The sequence below is a fragment of the Sinohyriopsis cumingii genome, chromosome 11 (assembly GCF_028554795.1).
Source record: "Sinohyriopsis cumingii isolate HCF-2022 chromosome 11, ASM2855479v2, whole genome shotgun sequence".
NCBI lineage: Eukaryota > Metazoa > Mollusca > Bivalvia > Unionida > Unionidae > Sinohyriopsis > Sinohyriopsis cumingii.
Genome location: NC_142971.1, coordinates 6,303,717 through 6,321,782, shown reverse-complemented (window position 1 = coordinate 6,321,782; position 18,066 = coordinate 6,303,717).

Below are 18,066 nucleotides of genomic sequence, written 5' to 3'. Positions count from 1 at the left end.
TCTGGAGGTAGGTGGTGTTGTCAACTTGCGTACTTTTTCTGGTGGAGTTTGAAACCCTTCCTCTTCTTCTCCTTTTTCTGTCTTGGTCACGGGTACTGGTGGTACTGGTACTGGTACTGGTACTGGTGATGGTGCTGGACTTTTCATCAAGGTCTTAAAATCTTTCAGAGTGGGTAGAGCTGTTTCGTCTAAAGCTTTCTGGTGAAAGAGTTGCAGTCGTTGCAAGAGTTGACCGTACTTTTGCGATTTTTCTGTTTCGGACAAATCTTGGCGATCCATCAAGGACTGCAGTTCGTGTTGTAACTGGGACATCTCGCTCAAATGGGGATTGGGAGGTAAATGCGGGGTGTGTTGTTCTTGCCACCGATGGTATTCCATCCATCGTTTGTAAGGCACTAAAGCTAGTTTTCGTCCTTCCATGGGGTTGTCAGGGGTCGATTCTGAGATCTTGGGACTTCCGAAGGCCTTTTTATCTTGCTCCCACCAGTCCTCCCAACATGGCTCCCAAGACTCCTTTCAGTATGGGGCCTTACAAGAGAGGTAAAATTCCTCCACGTTGCACTAACATCTTCTTTTTTTGACGAATGGGAATTTTCTTTCGAACCATTTGGCGAGGAACGTGACGATGCTTGCTTAAGCATTGTTTCTGGTGTTTGGACAAAGGGATCGTGCCTTTCAAAACGTTCAAACAACATTCGCACACGGTATCGATGACCTCTTTGGAGGCTGTTTGAATGAGTTTTTTTCGTAGGGGTGGAGAAGCTTTGGACAGGACAGATAACATGTCCCCATGTTTGGCTAAACGTGGTGGCAGTCCTTTCCTTTTCTTTCCTTGGGGTTTTCTGGAGGGTGACATGTTTGAGTCTTCAGGAGCACCAAAAAAAACACTGATACCCGACTTGGTCACAGGCCTTTTTTATACTGGAACGCGTCGCCACTGATTGTCTTGACGTCGTATCAGTTTGAGGACAGGCATGACACGTCGTGCAGGGGTACGTAACGGACTAAATCGAGCCAGTTCTTGCTTGGACAAATCCGGTAAACTTTGTAACATGCCCGATCTTTCTTGAACTTTGATTTTGGGAGAAGGTACTTTGTGAGCAGCAGCCACTGCCACTAAATTGGAAGGTCCTGCCACTGGGGAAGTTCTTTTGGGGGTCATCAACGGAGAAGTTCTTGGTGTGATCAACGTCTCCAAGTACTCTTCAGTTCTGGGTGTCATTAACGGAGAAGTGGACAAACGTGAAGCTGCCGGAGACGCAGTCACCGCCGTGGCAGGTCGTGGTTTGCGAGTGTAAGGTTGCGTCCTGGCCGAAGTGCCTCTCTTGCGACTAGTTTTCTGTGGACTTTTCTTTTTCTGGGGGCTTCTTTTCTTTTTCCGGGGTGGTGGTGGTGTCTGGTCAGAGGAGGGTCCTGCCACTGGAGAAGTTCTCCTTGGGGACCTGGTCTTTTTCTTCTTAGCGCTTCGTTGGACTTTTGTCTTGGGGATAACTTTGGGGGTATTAGGATCCCATCTTAAGAGTGAGCGAATGATGACCCCTCCAAGAGTACCGCTCCCTCCAGGTTTCAAAATGATTTGTTTTTTTTGGTTTGAGTGTCGATGCGGGGATCGGCCAGTTGGACCAAAGCGACTTTGTTTCGATCGAAAAAGCGTTTGGTTTGATGAGGAATCTGAATGATTCCTTGGAGTAATTGACGTGCTGTCACCGTGAACCATCGTAAGACTTCTTTGAGACTAGCTTCTAAGACACGAGCTCGTGTTTGTGGATCTTTTTCTCGACTGATGCCATACAAGGCACGAATCAGTTTGACGGGAAGATGCGACTGAAGGGACGTCATGTTCGCACTGAGAGTGAGACAGACGAAAAAGGGTCTGAGGTTTTTATAGATTTTTTTATGGGGAGTGAAATGAAGTCGAGGACGGAGACGTGTACAGGACAGGCCCTCCGTCTTGGCACCAGTGGTGAAACAAGTGGGTACGAAATCGCAAATCCTCAGGAGTCGTAGGTTTCAAATCGACGAGTAAATAGGCGTGTGGCGTTTGAGTGGCATCGTCGTACGCCTGAGTCAGCCAAGGCGTTCCTAACTGTTTGGCTAAGACTTGCACTTGCGATTTATCTCGAGGGCTTTTAAACAAGACCACGTAATGCGCATTGAGACTGATGGTGCGATGGGCTTTACTTTGTTGAAACAAATTTTGGGTGATGTAAACGACACTGGCATTACGGTGATGCCCTTTGCGCGTGAACCACAGTTTAATTTCTTCTTCGTCTTCTCCTAACATGTCGTCGAAAATGACCAAATGGGTCAGACGGGAGTCAGAGACGATGCCATCGTCTTCTTTAGGAATGCCTTCCACAAACACGATGGAATCTCCTTGACTTTCTCGCAAGAGGCTGTACGCCGATTGCCACTCTTTGTAACACCACACGATTCGTTGAGGGGGTCGATCGATCAAATGATGTTTATGTTCGATCAAACGTTTGACGAATTCGGTTTTGCCTGAACCGCTAGGTCCAGCAATGAGCATGTTAAAGGGATGGCGAAGATACAAAGCCTCCCAACTGGCACGATCTAAGTGTTCGTCGATGACTTTGACAGTAGAGGAAGAGGGAGCAGAGACAGCAGAGGTAGCCATGGTGTGAGAAATGTCACTTGTGACACGAAAAACAAACAAGACAAGAGTTTATATACTTTTTCAGAACACGTTTCTTGAATGTTTCAAACATGAATACGAAAGACAAAAATGCATAAAAGCCAAAGGCTTAAGTACAAGAATAAAAGGCACATGATAACCATGAACGTGGAATAAACACAAGTGTCTGTACAACATGTTTTGGGTAAAGTTCTAACCAGTTCTATGGTAGGGGTAAGGTCACACAAGTGTCCTCCCGAAAGGGTCTTTCAGGCCTGTCCACGACAGTCCTGTCCTGGGTGACGGGTTCTTCTGGCACCGTCACTAACACAGGTTGAAAAGTAACTTTTTTCCTTGAATAACTCTCGAACACACTGGGCCACCTCTTGTGTCCAAGCCTCAAAACCCTGGTCTCGGTGATGTCCAACATTTGACTCCTAACCAATCTGGTTTCTTCTTCGTCAACGACATGGTAAGTTACTTCAATGAACAATGAACTATCGATCTTGCCTAGGGTTCCTTTTGATATACAGACCAATACCGACGTGACCGTACGGTAAGGTGAAGTGATAGGGAAGTCGTACTCGCTTCTGGTATACAATTTGATAGACTTTTTCCAAGGGTCGACTGACGATGTGGTGAGTGGGTAAACGTACAATCTTGTTCGGTTGATAGGTGGTCACTTTAAAGTTTCCATCCTCTCCCGATTGCAAGGCTTCTTTCAATACCCCAAAGTTGACCACTCGACTGGTACGATGATTCAGAGTCAGTCCTTTCACTTTGCACGTCGTGTGCACTTCTCCTTGTTTGTCCCGGTATTCGTAGCCGTAATTTTTGGGACCACCACTGACGAAACTTAGAATTTTGTCGTCGGGATGCTCGTCTGTCCATGCTCCTAAACGGTCTCCTTCGATGTCAGGGTGCTGTTGAATCGGGTGATGGATGTAAATGCAACTGTCCGTGTCAAAGTACAGGACGCGTTCTTCTAACAGTTCTAAAGCTTCGTACAATTTTAAGCGAGCATGAGCTGTCACGTAAGCCGCAATGATGACGTTTCCAAAAGGGTCGTCTTGTACAAAGTCCAGATCTTCTTCGTAATTGACCAAGATCAAATCCTCGCGAACGACGTCCACGTGTTTCATGTATTTGGTTTTGTCGTGAATCATCTGGAAGTAGCGGGAAGGTTCTGTCAAATATTCCGTCTTGGGTAAACACGGTCGTTGTGCCATTTTACCCCACAAGCAATTTAACATCACTTTGGCAAACGATCGCCTGCCTTCGTTTTTTTCGATGTGGTCTAAAGAGATGCCTTCTTGTGCGTAGTATTTCTCTTTGAATTGTATTTGGTCTTCGGGAGTGTGACACCAGGAAGGATAGCCGCTGGCTTCTTGTTTCAGTTTCAAAAAGGCATCCATGTAGTCGGCGAAAATGCCTTTCTGAGTAGGGTCACCCTTGTGGTACTGTTGTGTCTTGGGAAAGTGGCAAATTTCGTACACTTCTAACAGTTGGTATCCCATGTCCAGAGCTTTGAACAATTCCACGCTGACCCAGGTTCCCGTCAAGGCACGTTCTTCCTGGCTGTGATGGCAAGGTTGGTCCTGGTTGCACGTTTCGGCACAAGTACGGCACAAGGGAAACATCAGTTTGCCTTGACAATGGTGAGGTAAGACGGGATGGTATAGGTTCTTGGGAGGCAAAACTTTACACTTGATCAAGCCTTCGTATTGTCGAATGTTTTTCAGGTCGATGTGTTCCGTGAACAATTGCGGGTGCCCTACAGGAAAGCGACAATATTTGCACACGTAGGGATACAGCGAACACACGTCCAAGTATTTGATTTCTTCTCCTTTCTCTTCGTCGGCTTGGTACAGCAAACAGGTGGCATTGGTCCTTCCTCCGTACAAACTATCCCTCGGGTTCAGCGGGTCCATGAACTGGTAACTTTCCACGAGGCGTTTAAACTCGGGATCGGTTTTCATACGGTGATCGTACTCGTGTTCCCACATTTCCACCACTTGGTATCCTTGCTGTTCTAACTTTAGGCGTCGCTGACAAGTGTCCTGGTACAAGTCTTCCATGGTTCGTTGCAAAAACTGATTTTTAGTGCCACGGTCAGGGTAACAGACGGGACATCCGTGAAATAAGCAACCGTTAAACTCGTACACGATCTTGGGGTTTTCTAAGTCCCAGCCATCTACCGAATACGTTCCGATGGTCTTTTCGCCTCATCCGTTGCGGGCATGCTGAATCCATTTGTCTTCCTTGTCGCACAAGTAATGTAACCAACGTAGGGCTTTGACCGAGTATTGACGCTTGACATAGTGGGTCGTTTGAGGACTGATGACAGCCACGGTGTTTTCAGGCATGAATCGTTGGCGGTACACTAAGGAACACGCTTTGGCAATGGTGCAAGCTTCTTTCAAAGGATCGACCCCTCCGTGTTCTATGAACAGTTCTCGAAATTTTCTACAGCAACGCCGTAAAATGTCCACGTCGGAACGACAATACTTTAACATTTCTTCCTGAAAGTCGAAAGTGTCCGAGGCGTGAGCTTGGTACCAAGCGTAGAAAGCTTCTCGTTGTTCGGTACGCATGTTGTCGGGGTCGTAATAGTGAGCCTCAGGCAAATGGGGTAGAACAGCATGTTGATTGGCTTCCGTATTGAAAAAGTGTGGAAAGTACCCTTTAGCCATTTCTGTCATTCCAAACGTTTTAGGCATTCGGCTCACAGGCATGGCCAAGTAACTCATCGAATCTTTAAACTGTACTTGTCCCACTTGCATGAAAATGATTTTGGCTCCGTTCAAAGTCACTTTAGGACGTTCGGTGCCATGTTCCGTATAGTTCCTCAAAAGAAACTGTCCATCGTATCCGGAGAAATTGTGAGCCATCACCGTGGCATGACGATGACAATCTCCGTAACGTTCGATGTCCTCTTGGCTCCACGTCTTGTCGATGGGGTCTAAGACCCATTGGGCAAAATCGGCTAACGTGTTTGGTCCCCGAAAGATTTTTTCACGTCCTCCAGGAATCTTGCTGCAGTGAGGGCAATGACTGAAGATAGGTTCTTGAATGCACTTCTCGCACGCTCGATGAGCCACGCATAAATTAGGGATGTGAATGCCAGTCTCTTGCATGCATTCGAAATCGAAAAAGATGAAATTGCCTTTCTTCTTGTGACCGTCCTCTTTCTCTGGTGGGGGTTGGTATTTTTGCACGTAACATTCGTGTTCCAAGTCCACGATGTGGTGACAAATGTGACATTTTTTCTTTCCTCGACATACGTGTGCCTTGGCATTGTTGGTACGTATGCCTTGTCTTACACGTAGGGCACAATCTCAGGAGTTGACAAGCACATTTCTTCTGTGAACCTTGTGTTTTCAAATGTTGTTGGTAACAGGTAGGGCTGACAAACGTGCGCAGACAAGTCGAACAAGGCACTGGTTCTTCGCTCAGACAGGGTGGAGAGGCCAAACATCCTGGGCATTTCCATCCACAATGCTTGTGTTGCTCTCGATTATTATAACCATAGTCACATTTCTCACAGTAATATCTGTATTCCAGGAATCCGGTGATACTGGTAATGGTATCAAAATGGTCATCGTGATGATAAACATGAATGTATTTTCCGTCCTTAAAGTCTTGGCCTCGAAACAACAGAGACCCGCGCATTTCTTGAGGGTGCACTTTCAAGGTGTAGCGTGGAGCTAGGGCATCTTGCAATTTTTGCATCTCAGGAATGCCACAGGGTGTGTCTTTGGACAGGCCAGCTTGTTGCAACAGGAGTTCTGCTTCGTTTCGTTGTTTGGTTCGGTTCGATTTTCGAATCTTCTCCCAGGTTCTTTTCCATTCTGTCGTGTCGTTCTTGTTGGCTTAGGTTCGTCCCACCACGATGGCACGGGCTAAACACATCTGGTCATGAGGATTGTGAATTTGGACAAGACTACGCTTAATGCTGCGAAGCTCGTTCACCAATAACATCTTTTTGCGTCCAGTCCCTTGAGGAAGAGAGACGTGGGCCATTTTCAGTGTGGCTTTACCATCGGTGATGTCAAACTGGTCATTAGATTGTTGTACGTGTTGAATCTTGTCCATGATTTTGGAAGGGGTTAGTTCTGCAGGTCTGCTAAACTCGATCCAAACAGGGGATTTCAAACCTCGTGATCTATGGATAGTGTCAAGCGATCGTCTTCTTTGGGTTGACATTGTCGCTTGAGTGCGGTGAGCAAAGAATCCCACATCTCGGTGATGAACCCTTCTGCTTTCTCCAAGGGTACGTCGGCCTTGAAATCTTTAAACTTCACCGTGTAGGTGTAAGCCGTGGTTCTAAATTTTCTAGAGGAGCGCTTTTCCGTCTCTCGAATGGAATAGTATTTTTCAGGGTTGACTAAGGGTGACCAACTTGGTTTAGAGGTTTCAAATTCTGGTTCACTCATGTCCTCTTCAAAATCACTGGCATGAATCTGTGCCAAGATTTCAGCCCTGGTACGAGGCGATAGATCACGTTTATGCCTCTTACTTTCTTCTTCTTCTTTCTTCTCGAATGAATGGGATCGTTTCATCTTGAGTGCAAAACGTCAAATGACTCAAGTTTAAACACCATAGACTAATTTATAGTCTTGGCAAACCAGCGTATATAAAAAGGGTGTGTGTCTTGTCCTTTCACTATTCATTTCACTCTCAAGCTGAGCACAACGATGGAAGAGACTACCCAGATGGAACGTTTCGTCAGAGCTTTGCGAGGGGTCATTAGAAAATTCTCTTCAGACCAGCCGACGGACTACTCTCCTTCCTTTCGAGATAAAAGTCAAGATACTTGCTATATCTGTCAGAAGAAAGGGCATTGGTCTTCAGAGTGTCCAGACCGTCAAAAAAGAACAAAAACAGGGGCTAAAAAAGACAAAAGTCAAGATACCTGTTATTATTGTAAAGAAAAAGGACATTGGTCTCCAGATTGCCCAAAAAAGAAACAAGAGGAGTCAGAAGAAAAGAAGGATTCTTCAAAAGAAGAGAGGGATTCTTCGGAAGAAGAGAGGGATTCTTCAGAGGAAGAAGAGGAAGAAAGAAGACAATTCTATTTAAAAGAGGCAAAGAAACAGGAGAAGAAAAGAAGAAGGGAAGAAAATGAGGAAAAAACGGTGAAGAAATTCAAAAAACAAAGAGACTAAATAATGAAAAAGAAGAAGTGTACGAACTTTTTAAAGTGTTCTGTGGTGAATTGTGAATTGGATTGTAAAAAAATGGATAAAAGAATACATGAATGATATAAGGTAAGTGTCTTTGAGTTTTGATTTTAAAATAAGAAGCTACACTCACGCACTCATACACAGACACGTACTATAAGGGTAAAATGGGTGGGTTTATTTTTGAGTTATTGGCAAATTGAAATTGTATTTCTTTTCGAGAAATGTGGGTGGCCCTGAAAAGGGCCTTTTTTCTTTATGGTGTAGGAGTGAGTTTAACCAATCAACTTTAACTGCCTTAAGCCTTTGCCACGGCCAAGGCCTACTTCTGATGATTGGGTTGAAATCACTAAGGGTGGTACGACAGGCTTAGTCACAGGGTTGGCGTGTTTAGCTCGGGAAGGTCGTATTCTCTTCGGTCGTGATAAAGAAGTCTGATACATTTGTTTCAGACTTCTTAACTCCGCTAAAATGTCCAACAGTACCGTAGCCGTTTGATTTTCACCCTCTTGTTTCTTTGCTGCTACTTCTTCTTGCTGTTGTTGCTGTTGTTTTTTTCTTACCTCTTCTTGTTGCTGTTGCTGTTGGTGTAGGAGAAAAGCTTGTTCCGCTTCCTTCTGTCGTTGCATAAATTTCTCCAATTCTTCTTTCTGTCTCTGTCTAAAATTCTCCACTTGCGGTAATGAGGAAGGTAACGAAGGTTCCGGAACAAATTCTTGCGAGGTAAGAAAATCCACAAAATCCCAATGTACCTCTTCTGAAAGTAAGTCCGGGTTCCCTTGGGCAGTCTCCCCTGCTGGTGCACCCCAATGGATCGTTTTCTGAGTTTCCGTCATGTTGAATCACTGTCGCATAGATTGACTGCACACAAGCGCTAGCGAATCTATATAGACCAACTGACGTCACAGACTACTCTCTTCGGATTGGATGCGGGCTGACTGAATTTTGTAACGCGTGTTTGGATTGGTGAATGAACTCAATCCGTTTCAATCCTGCCTCTACCTATAAATAAGCGCAGTTCAGTGATTGATTCACCTTTTCTCATCGCTTCAAGATGTGGACCGATGTGCAATCTTCTACGCTTGTGTCTTCCATGATGTTCCGGACGGACATACCCATGTATGTCCGATCCAAGTGGGCCGTTGTCCACAGGACAAACACCAGCCTGTGGATACGTAGGATCTACGTAGAAAGACAAGGATGCCTGAAAAGAGTGCTGATTTACGGACCAACAGTGAGACGTAGCCTAAGGACAAGAAGAAGACCAATGCGGTACCATTTATGTTAATGAATACATTAACATAAACCCAAAGGCCCTTTTCAGGGCCAGCCATATTTCTCGAAAAGAGATAGCCTTTCCATTGCCTACCCCTTTTCTAAATTTAAATTTAAATTTAAATTTAAAAAAACTTTTTAAAAAAAAAAAAATCCCATATTCAATTCCCCTTGTCCCTAGACAAACCCAAACTCTATTCCCATGTTAATTTCCCTTGTCCCTAGACAGACCCAAACTCTATGTTAAATTCCCATTGTCCCTAAAGTGGCCCAGCGTTTTTCTCCATGTTAAATTTCCATTGTCCCTAGAGTTGCCCAGGGGTGTTTTTAATGCTAAGTCCCATTGTCCCTATGGTGGCCCACTTAACTACTTATATATATATATATATATATATATATATATATATATATATATATATATATATATATATATATATATATATATATATATATATATATATATATGTATACACATACGCATATATATACACATACATATATTCATACACATATACATATATACACATGCATACATATATATACATATACACATATATGCACATATATATATATATATATATATATATAAACATACACATATAATATAATACATATATACAAATACATACATATATATATACATATATATAAACATACACATAATATATATATATATATATATATATATATATATATATATATATATATATATATATATATATCAAGAAAAGTAAAGAAAATGCAATATCTAAACACATGAGTTAGAGAACTCATTGCAAACGAGATATATGCGCAACATAGATTAAGAGAGGAAAAGAAAGGTATTGGAATTATTTACATTCGATTGTAACGATTTAAATGGATTATGATGTTCTCTCTCACTTAGAACACATGCAGATAATTTATAAGATCAAAATGAAATGGGTCCATTTCCCTAATTTACTGAACAAGCATAATATCAGATATCGTTTTTAAGTTCATTTGTTCTTATGTAATTATGTATGTATGTATGTATGTATGTGTGATATAGCTGTTCAGACCATATCTCCGCAGCACACACCCGGATTCGAACTACTTTGTTGCCGTCTTCGAAGTCAGCAGGTACATTTTTTTTAGACGCAGTGACTCGAACTGTTGCAAATCTCTGTTCGTTTTGAGTTTCATTCATACAGTAAAACTACAAAAATTTAGAAAGCGTAAATAATGTGTGAGAGTATGCAATAAATATATAAAACCACGTTCGTGTTTCATACAGAATCTAGTATAAATCATCTGATATGGCATATGAATACATCTCGGCCTGACGGACTCCACGTATCCCTACGCCATACAAATCTCGTTCTTTCCCACGACTCTGAACAAAATACATATGCAGTTTTGTGTCTATAGTATTATACAGACTGCGGCACAAATCGAATTAAAAATTTATAATAACTTATTATGGTAATGATTTTTTTTTTCGTTTTTAAAGAGACATCGTTTACAAAGTTAAATTGTTTTCTTGCATATCGCAACTTGGTGATACAGAAAATAGTTTCTACCCGGTCTTCAGCAAAAGTTTTTAATTATGTGGCTGAATTTATCAAACGGTATTGTCCATTTCGACGGCAGTCTTTTTATACAAATACGTGTTAAAATGCATGACTCAGGCATTTACAATAGCACATTTTGCACGTGAGAGTTATTTGTTATCTGTTACTCTAAACCTCCTCATCGCCTGGGATGATAACACGATCATTAATCTGAAGTGTCACCTCTTGATTATTCTTATCTAGTACCGAGTGCTTCTTCAGTACTTGACAGATTGTCCGACTGAGGCGCTTCCTCCGTGAAATAAGAAAGGTTTCCTAATTTAGTATTGATAAAACAGGTGCTCAAGGTGAAGACACAAGTCATTTACATCGGATTCAAATGTGTTGGGACTATCACAAGTAAAACCCTCGTGACCCTTACATACCTGCGTTGTCCAGTAAATAAAGTGGTACACCTAAAATCAGTGTGACGGAAGCGTCTGCCTTTTTCTGCTATTTTATATAACACAGTGTTATTTGTATATAATTGATGACCGAATTCAGTACGTTACTGTGTCTTCCACTGTTCATTGTCACTGTCAAATCATGACCGATTCTCTTCGCACATAAGTTTACGAAAACAATTTGCTTTTGTTTCTTCTGGATTGATAACATTTAGCTTTTTGTTTCTATATTAACTCTCTGATAACAAAAACATCCCACTTTATGGAAGGGCGCAGCATAATTTATTTTTTCTCCACGGGTGGGGGACAAACACGTAGTGGTCAGCTATTAAGTTTTACCGATTGAGACCAAAACATGTTTAAAGGTGAAAATCCATGAGGAGTGAGAAGCAAGCGCCTCCCTTACCCCTGTGTACGGGCGCCCATGGTTTTATGCCAGTATTGATATACGATTTAAATTCTTTCCTACATATATGTGTTTATCTTTGTCGTAATAGTTTTAAAAACGCGGGAATCATAAACTTTACAGATCTGCAATAATAGAATCCTTAAAAAGGTACACAGCGCGTCGAAATATTCAAAGCTATCTTTTTCCATATATAATCATAGCACTTAATGGTACATGGCTCGTTAATGATAAAGTTTGTATCAACAATTCTTGTGATAAACGGCAGAACCTCGGTTTTAAAAAAGTAGCTCGTTATAGCATTCTATATATTTATTTTGTCCTCGATACATATATTATGAAAAGCGCACAGCATACAGAAAGTGTATTCGATAAATTTATCAGTATCTGTAAATTAACATCTTTTTAATGGATTGATTTGTAATGGTTAAAGCACTGATGATCTAATGGTACTAACTGTATGGAAAGCTGTGAACCCGTCTTAAAAAAATGGGTGATTGGTATATACTGGTTTGGAGGGCCATGGTTGGTTGATACTGAAAAGTAAAATGTTAGCAAAAGGAATCGTTTGAGAGCTTATCCTATTTGTAATTTTAAAAAAATAGAGATAATGTTCTATTGATGCAATACGAGTCTTTTTACAAACTTAACTTGGGGACACTCAGAACTGAAATTATCACTTGATTCGTTACGCGTTGAATTAGAATACGTTTCACACATCCGTAGATTAAAGTATAGTGCGCACAAGGACGAGTCTTTATCGAGGGATTTTAATCTTGCTCATTTTGATACTTAAAGTTATTTAATTTTTAATATTAGTGTATTTATATATGTTTACTTTTGGAGTTGAATTATACTAACTTGAGTCTTAAATACACACAAACATGTTGCAGCATCCTGGAGATTTTGTTTATGTGTGACTCACATTTTTAGATGTTGCTACGTTTCGCTGCGAGCAAATAAAAAGATAAAAAATAAAAAATTCTCCCAGCCACTTTTTTGCTCAGTTAACTCGTGTAATAATAATACATAATACTTACCATTAGGCAAAGACAATACATCCAGCCAAGGTTGAGAGGTACTAGAATCAAGCAGCCTGCATAGCTCACCTGCTACCTTGGATTGGATTGGATATATTTCTGTCAAGGTATGTCACTTCCATATATTATATCAATATGTAAAACTAGAGAACAATTTTGTTAAAATAATTTGTTTTTAATGACATTTTGATTCCTGAGAAAGGTTTTAAATAAACCGTTTTACCTTAATTGCGTTCTTTTCCGTACGATGCGGTCAAACGTAGCGAAAATAAGTTTAACAAAATTAAATAGAAGCAAGATTCTTTTTTCACTCAGTAATTGATTCTGCATTGTTTTAGGAGAACATTACAGTTTTAATCTTATTTTGTTTATATGTCCAAGATGTTATCTTAGCAACAGATAATATCCCCACTATGCAGGTGAATCGTTTGGACGAGTTTGAATATCCAGCTATTCTCGTCATTCCAACGCAATTTTTTTTAAACTTCAGTGAGTTGCAGCTAAACTCAAGAGCAAAAAGTTTAATTTAGAATTGTTATTGCAATAAAGTACATCATGAAAGTGTCCCCAAAACGTGAATAAATGTAATATTTAAATAGTATCTCGTTTGATTAGCATTTAATTTAATATCCGCTTAACGATACTCATAAATAGATACGACCAATTTTGAGGACTTTAATTTTTATGTAAATTAAGTAATTTTGAAGATCCTTAATATATGCCACTGTTGATCAGATTTCTTATTTTGGGTAATTACCCATAATAATAGACGTACACATGTCACGAACAATCATAGTTAAGAAATTTAGTCGTAGACCTTCCTAGTGGGTGATTGTACTTGCGATGATTTGACATCTAGTTGTCTCATAATGTACATCATATAGCAGAATATATTGTTGTTAAATGCTTTATATACTGTAGGTTCTGAACTAGTTTGAACATATTACATAGTTTCCAGTGTATATGATATAATGATTACTCTATTTTGTACGCTTTTTATTTCATGTCTTTTAGAGGCACATCGCAACCCACGCTTTTTATTTCATGTCTTTTAGAGGCACATCGCAACCCACGCTTTTTATTTCATGTCTTTTAGAGGCACATTGCAACCCACGCTTTTTATTTCATGTCTTTTAGAGGCATATCGCAACCCACGCTTTTTATTTCATGTCTTTTAGAGGCACATCGCAACCCACGCTTTTTATTTCATGTCTTTTAGAGGCACATCGCAACCCACGCTTTTTATTTCATGTCTTTTAGAGACACATTGCAACCCACGCTTTTTATTTCATGTCTTTTAGAGGCACATCGCAACCCACGCTTTTTATTTCATGTCTTTTAGAGGCACATTGCAACCCACGCTTTTTATTTCATGTCTTTTAGAGGCATATCGCAACCCACGCTTTTTATTTCATGTCTTTTAGAAGCATATCGCAACCCACGCTGGCGCTTACGAACATACCTATTCTCTTAAAGAGTGTGTTACTTAATGTCCTTACTGTGTTTTGAAATGTTTAGAAAGACGAATTTTGTTTTAATGAAGATGTATTGGACCCTTGTTTTCACGGGCGGTCATTAGCTTTGTTGAAAGCATATAAATCAGGCATATTCCTACCTCTCGACACGAGCATCTGATTGATGGAGACGTTAGTGAAGGATCTATTGGCATGCATTCCCCTCGCTAGATAACGTAACACAGTGTGGAGAATGTTTTGTGATGTAGACACGTGTGTTTTAACAAAAGATTTGCTTTATTATTACCTTATCAGGAAGAGACTTATCTACATTTAATAAATAAATAAAACCTTACTCTGTATTTGTCCGTATTCGTCCAAGTTAATTTAAAAGTATGTTTCAAAGATCTCGCCTTACACGTCATGCCAGAGGAATTATTTTTTTTTCTATCCTTGGGACGGAATGAGGGTAAATGAGATTTGTCTTGCATCATCCCCACCTATCGTTTTCTTCATTTTCCCTAAAATGTGCGTTGTTTTATTACGGTCCAAATTCACGTACGTGCAAAGAATGTACACATGTTCACTTTGAAAGACTTTACAAGAGATGAATGTAGATCTCTCTTCCAGACAAAGGTCACCTGAACAACTTAATTGATCGAACTGAATCACCAATTAACGACACCACTCCATTCATTTAAACGTGGGGCCGATTTTGCCACTAAGACAACAATACTAATACCAGCATAAAACTTTGCCAATTAGAACTGTGTCTGTCAGTCTACTGTTCATCTGATTTTAATTTTGTGTAACAGAATGGAGGAGCAACCAACTTAAGCAAGCAATTAAATCAAAGACAGTTGTGTTATTGTCCTGTTCTTTCTTCTATTCATTTTGTAAAAGCCATCGACATCAGCAATGCACAAGACTCAGGTGGCTGTGGCGAAATCGTGTCCTTTTGTAACCAAAGATTCTGAACAAGGCTAGTAAAATCTGAAAATTATCTGCACGCTCGGTATCAAGATTCTAATGAGTTCGTATAAAAAGTCTTTATATTTTCCTCTATATTCTTTGCAAAGCATTAGGCAAATGACAAAACAATTACTTGCCCTATGTTTTTTTAGCTTGTCCAGGGATGCCGGACGAGAATTTTCTAGCCTTAATAAATACATTGTCATAGGTTTCACGAAAAACATACACTTATATTCGTATTTCTCTAATCTCTTCTGGATTTATTTAACTATTGATTTTTTTTTTCGAAAAGGACGTGTCTAAAACTATATACTTACCATTTACCTCCAGCCCAACTTCTGAGCACGGACCTATATCTACCATCATTACTATTAAGAATCCAAACTATATATTGGCCTCTTTAGCATTTCTGTTATACGTTTTGTACCTCAAGCAAAGTATTTTGGTAGCAAAATACCGTCAATATTCGAAAGTATAAGAAGAATGTTATTCTTTCTATAAATGATCTACAGACAAACCAATTCTTCGATGAACAAGCGATGCTGCTAAATGTTGTAAAAAAATGTCGAGAGTTGGTGATTACAAGCATTTTAAATACGTATGTATCCAAAACAACTTCCACCGAACTGGCGCATTTTAAAACGTTGTTAATATCTTCATGTGTCAAAAGGCCTAAAAAAGGAAACGAACGAAATACGGACAATTGGTGTGGAAAAATGTGCTTCATTCCATGTGTGATTTCTCGTTGTGCAGATAGCAGACGGGTCAAATATTGCTTTGCTTTTCAACACGAGCCTCTCATTAATGTCGGCGTAGGTATAACATATATGGAATCACATCCCAACGCGGGATACCGCAGCCTAGATTTTGAGAATGTTTAATATCGTTATCGTTTTCTGTCTTCCTTACTAAAAACAGCAGGAGTTAAATTTGATTATCTGGGATAACATATTTCTGGCTTGCATTGTATCTGCTAAAAACAAAACCAACAAGAAGCCCAAAAAGAGAAACAAGCGTAAACTGAAATTTGTTAATGTGCTTTTTTATTAGACTGTGTTGAGCTGACGGAATTACAGAAAAAGATTGTGTAAATTCATGGGAGTTTCGTGTCATTTTCAGCTCATCTGTCCATTAAGCCGAGTGAGCTTATGTGTTACCCTGTGTCCGGCATTTCCTGCGTCCTAATATCTTGTTGTTGTTGTTGTTGTACGGTTTAAAGCCATTTTTCAGCACAGTATAATGGTGGAGGAAGAACCTGGGAAAACCTCGGAAAGAACCACCGACCCACGAGAAGCTACTGGCAAGCTTTCTCGCATGCCCACATAGGCCGAATCCGAGACTCGAACTCACACAGGCAGAGGTGAGATGGCAGTGATCCATAACGGTGAGCGCTTTAGACCACTCGGCCACTCGGGGCCCCCCGGATATCTTGGACTTTAAAGCAGCTGCTGGACTAATTTGAACAAAATATATTTTCACAGACTGCATTATGGCATCCTGACTATGCAAACTATGCCAATCAGTCATTATATATGGATGTCGTGAACATTAAATCAAAAAATAAAACTAGCATTAATGCCTTTCATATTTTAAAGACGTTGCCTATCCGCCATCATAAAATGTAATGCCAAACTATTCCCTTTGTTCTGAAAATCTAAAACCAGATTTCTCCATCTAATTCATTTAGATGATCTAATCAAACAGCAAATCAATTTTCCACCAAAAATAGCAAGAGAAAAAAATCTTGGTCAATTTGTCAGGATATATACAACCTCGGCTCATCAAAAACTGAAATTAATCTATTTAAAACGGATTTGATTACTCGCCTGCCTGCACCTGTGCACGTGAGGCTAATAAAAGGTGCTCATTTTATCGGAGTATTATTTAATTAAATAACCATCCAACATCGCCATATGTGGGAATCGAAACTAGGAGAGAAATAATCAATTGCTTTTGTGAACTTTCTTGATTATTTTTGACAGCTTCGTTGCAGCTATCACTAAGATGATTATTTTGATGAAGTCGACAACTGATAATTACTAGAAAGTGAACGTGTACTCTTAAGTGATTAGCTTCCAAATAGTAAGCATAATTTCAGCGTCGAAGGACGTATGGAGGATGACGGAGACAGAGGTGATGTTGAAATAAACAGAATCATTGAGCTATAGCCACAGATTGGGTGCAGTCATTCTGGGGGTATGATTTTTTTTCCCTGACAACATTACCTAGTGTCAGAAATCTCTGCAAAGTTCGTCCATAGGGCACATAAAATAGCTTATAATAATAATAATAATAATAATAATAATGTAGACTTAGTACAACGTCTAAACTAGAGACGCTCTAAGCGGTTTACAACATTAGATAACACATACAAATATACAAGATTACAAAAACAAACAAGATGACATTGCAAAACGTAAACATGTTGACAATAGTTCAGGAAGTAAACATTATTAAGTCTTTAAGTCTCTTCTTGTAGTTGAAATAGGTGAGTTGTAAGATCACTCTTGAATGAGATCGTGGTGTCTAAGATCTACGGGCAATTCGTTCCACGTAACTGGGCCCTGGTACGTAAAAGAATGTTGTTCATTTGACATTGTTTCAACAGCGAGAACAATGAGAATGCAAGTGTCGGAATATATATATTGGATTGTAGCGTCAACAAAATGTATTATAGTTAACATATTTTGTGTTTGATTCTGGATCGAACAGGTAGCCAGTGAAGTTGCAGAGCAAGCTAGGGTGTGTGTGTGCTCAGTTCTTCTTAGTCTAATGACGATAGCAAGGAAGTTTCTATTGTATACTAAGATGAGCCAGATAGAAGTGAATTACAACAGTTCAGTCTTGGAAGTACTAAGGAGCACACGTGTTTTAGTGGCATAAACCAAGAGGAAACTGCGAATGGAGCTGATGCGTCACGCCTAGGTTTCCTTCTGACTGTACATTTAATATTTGTATTGCTGATATTCATTCTTTGAAGAAAAGGATTTGAATGATAAAATCTTTGCGTGGTGATCAGAATGGCTTTAGTTTAAATTAGCAGATTAATTTAAATGTAGGCTAATTGAATGATAAACATGTACAATGAGATATAAAGCAAATGACTTTTACATGGAACTAGTTACA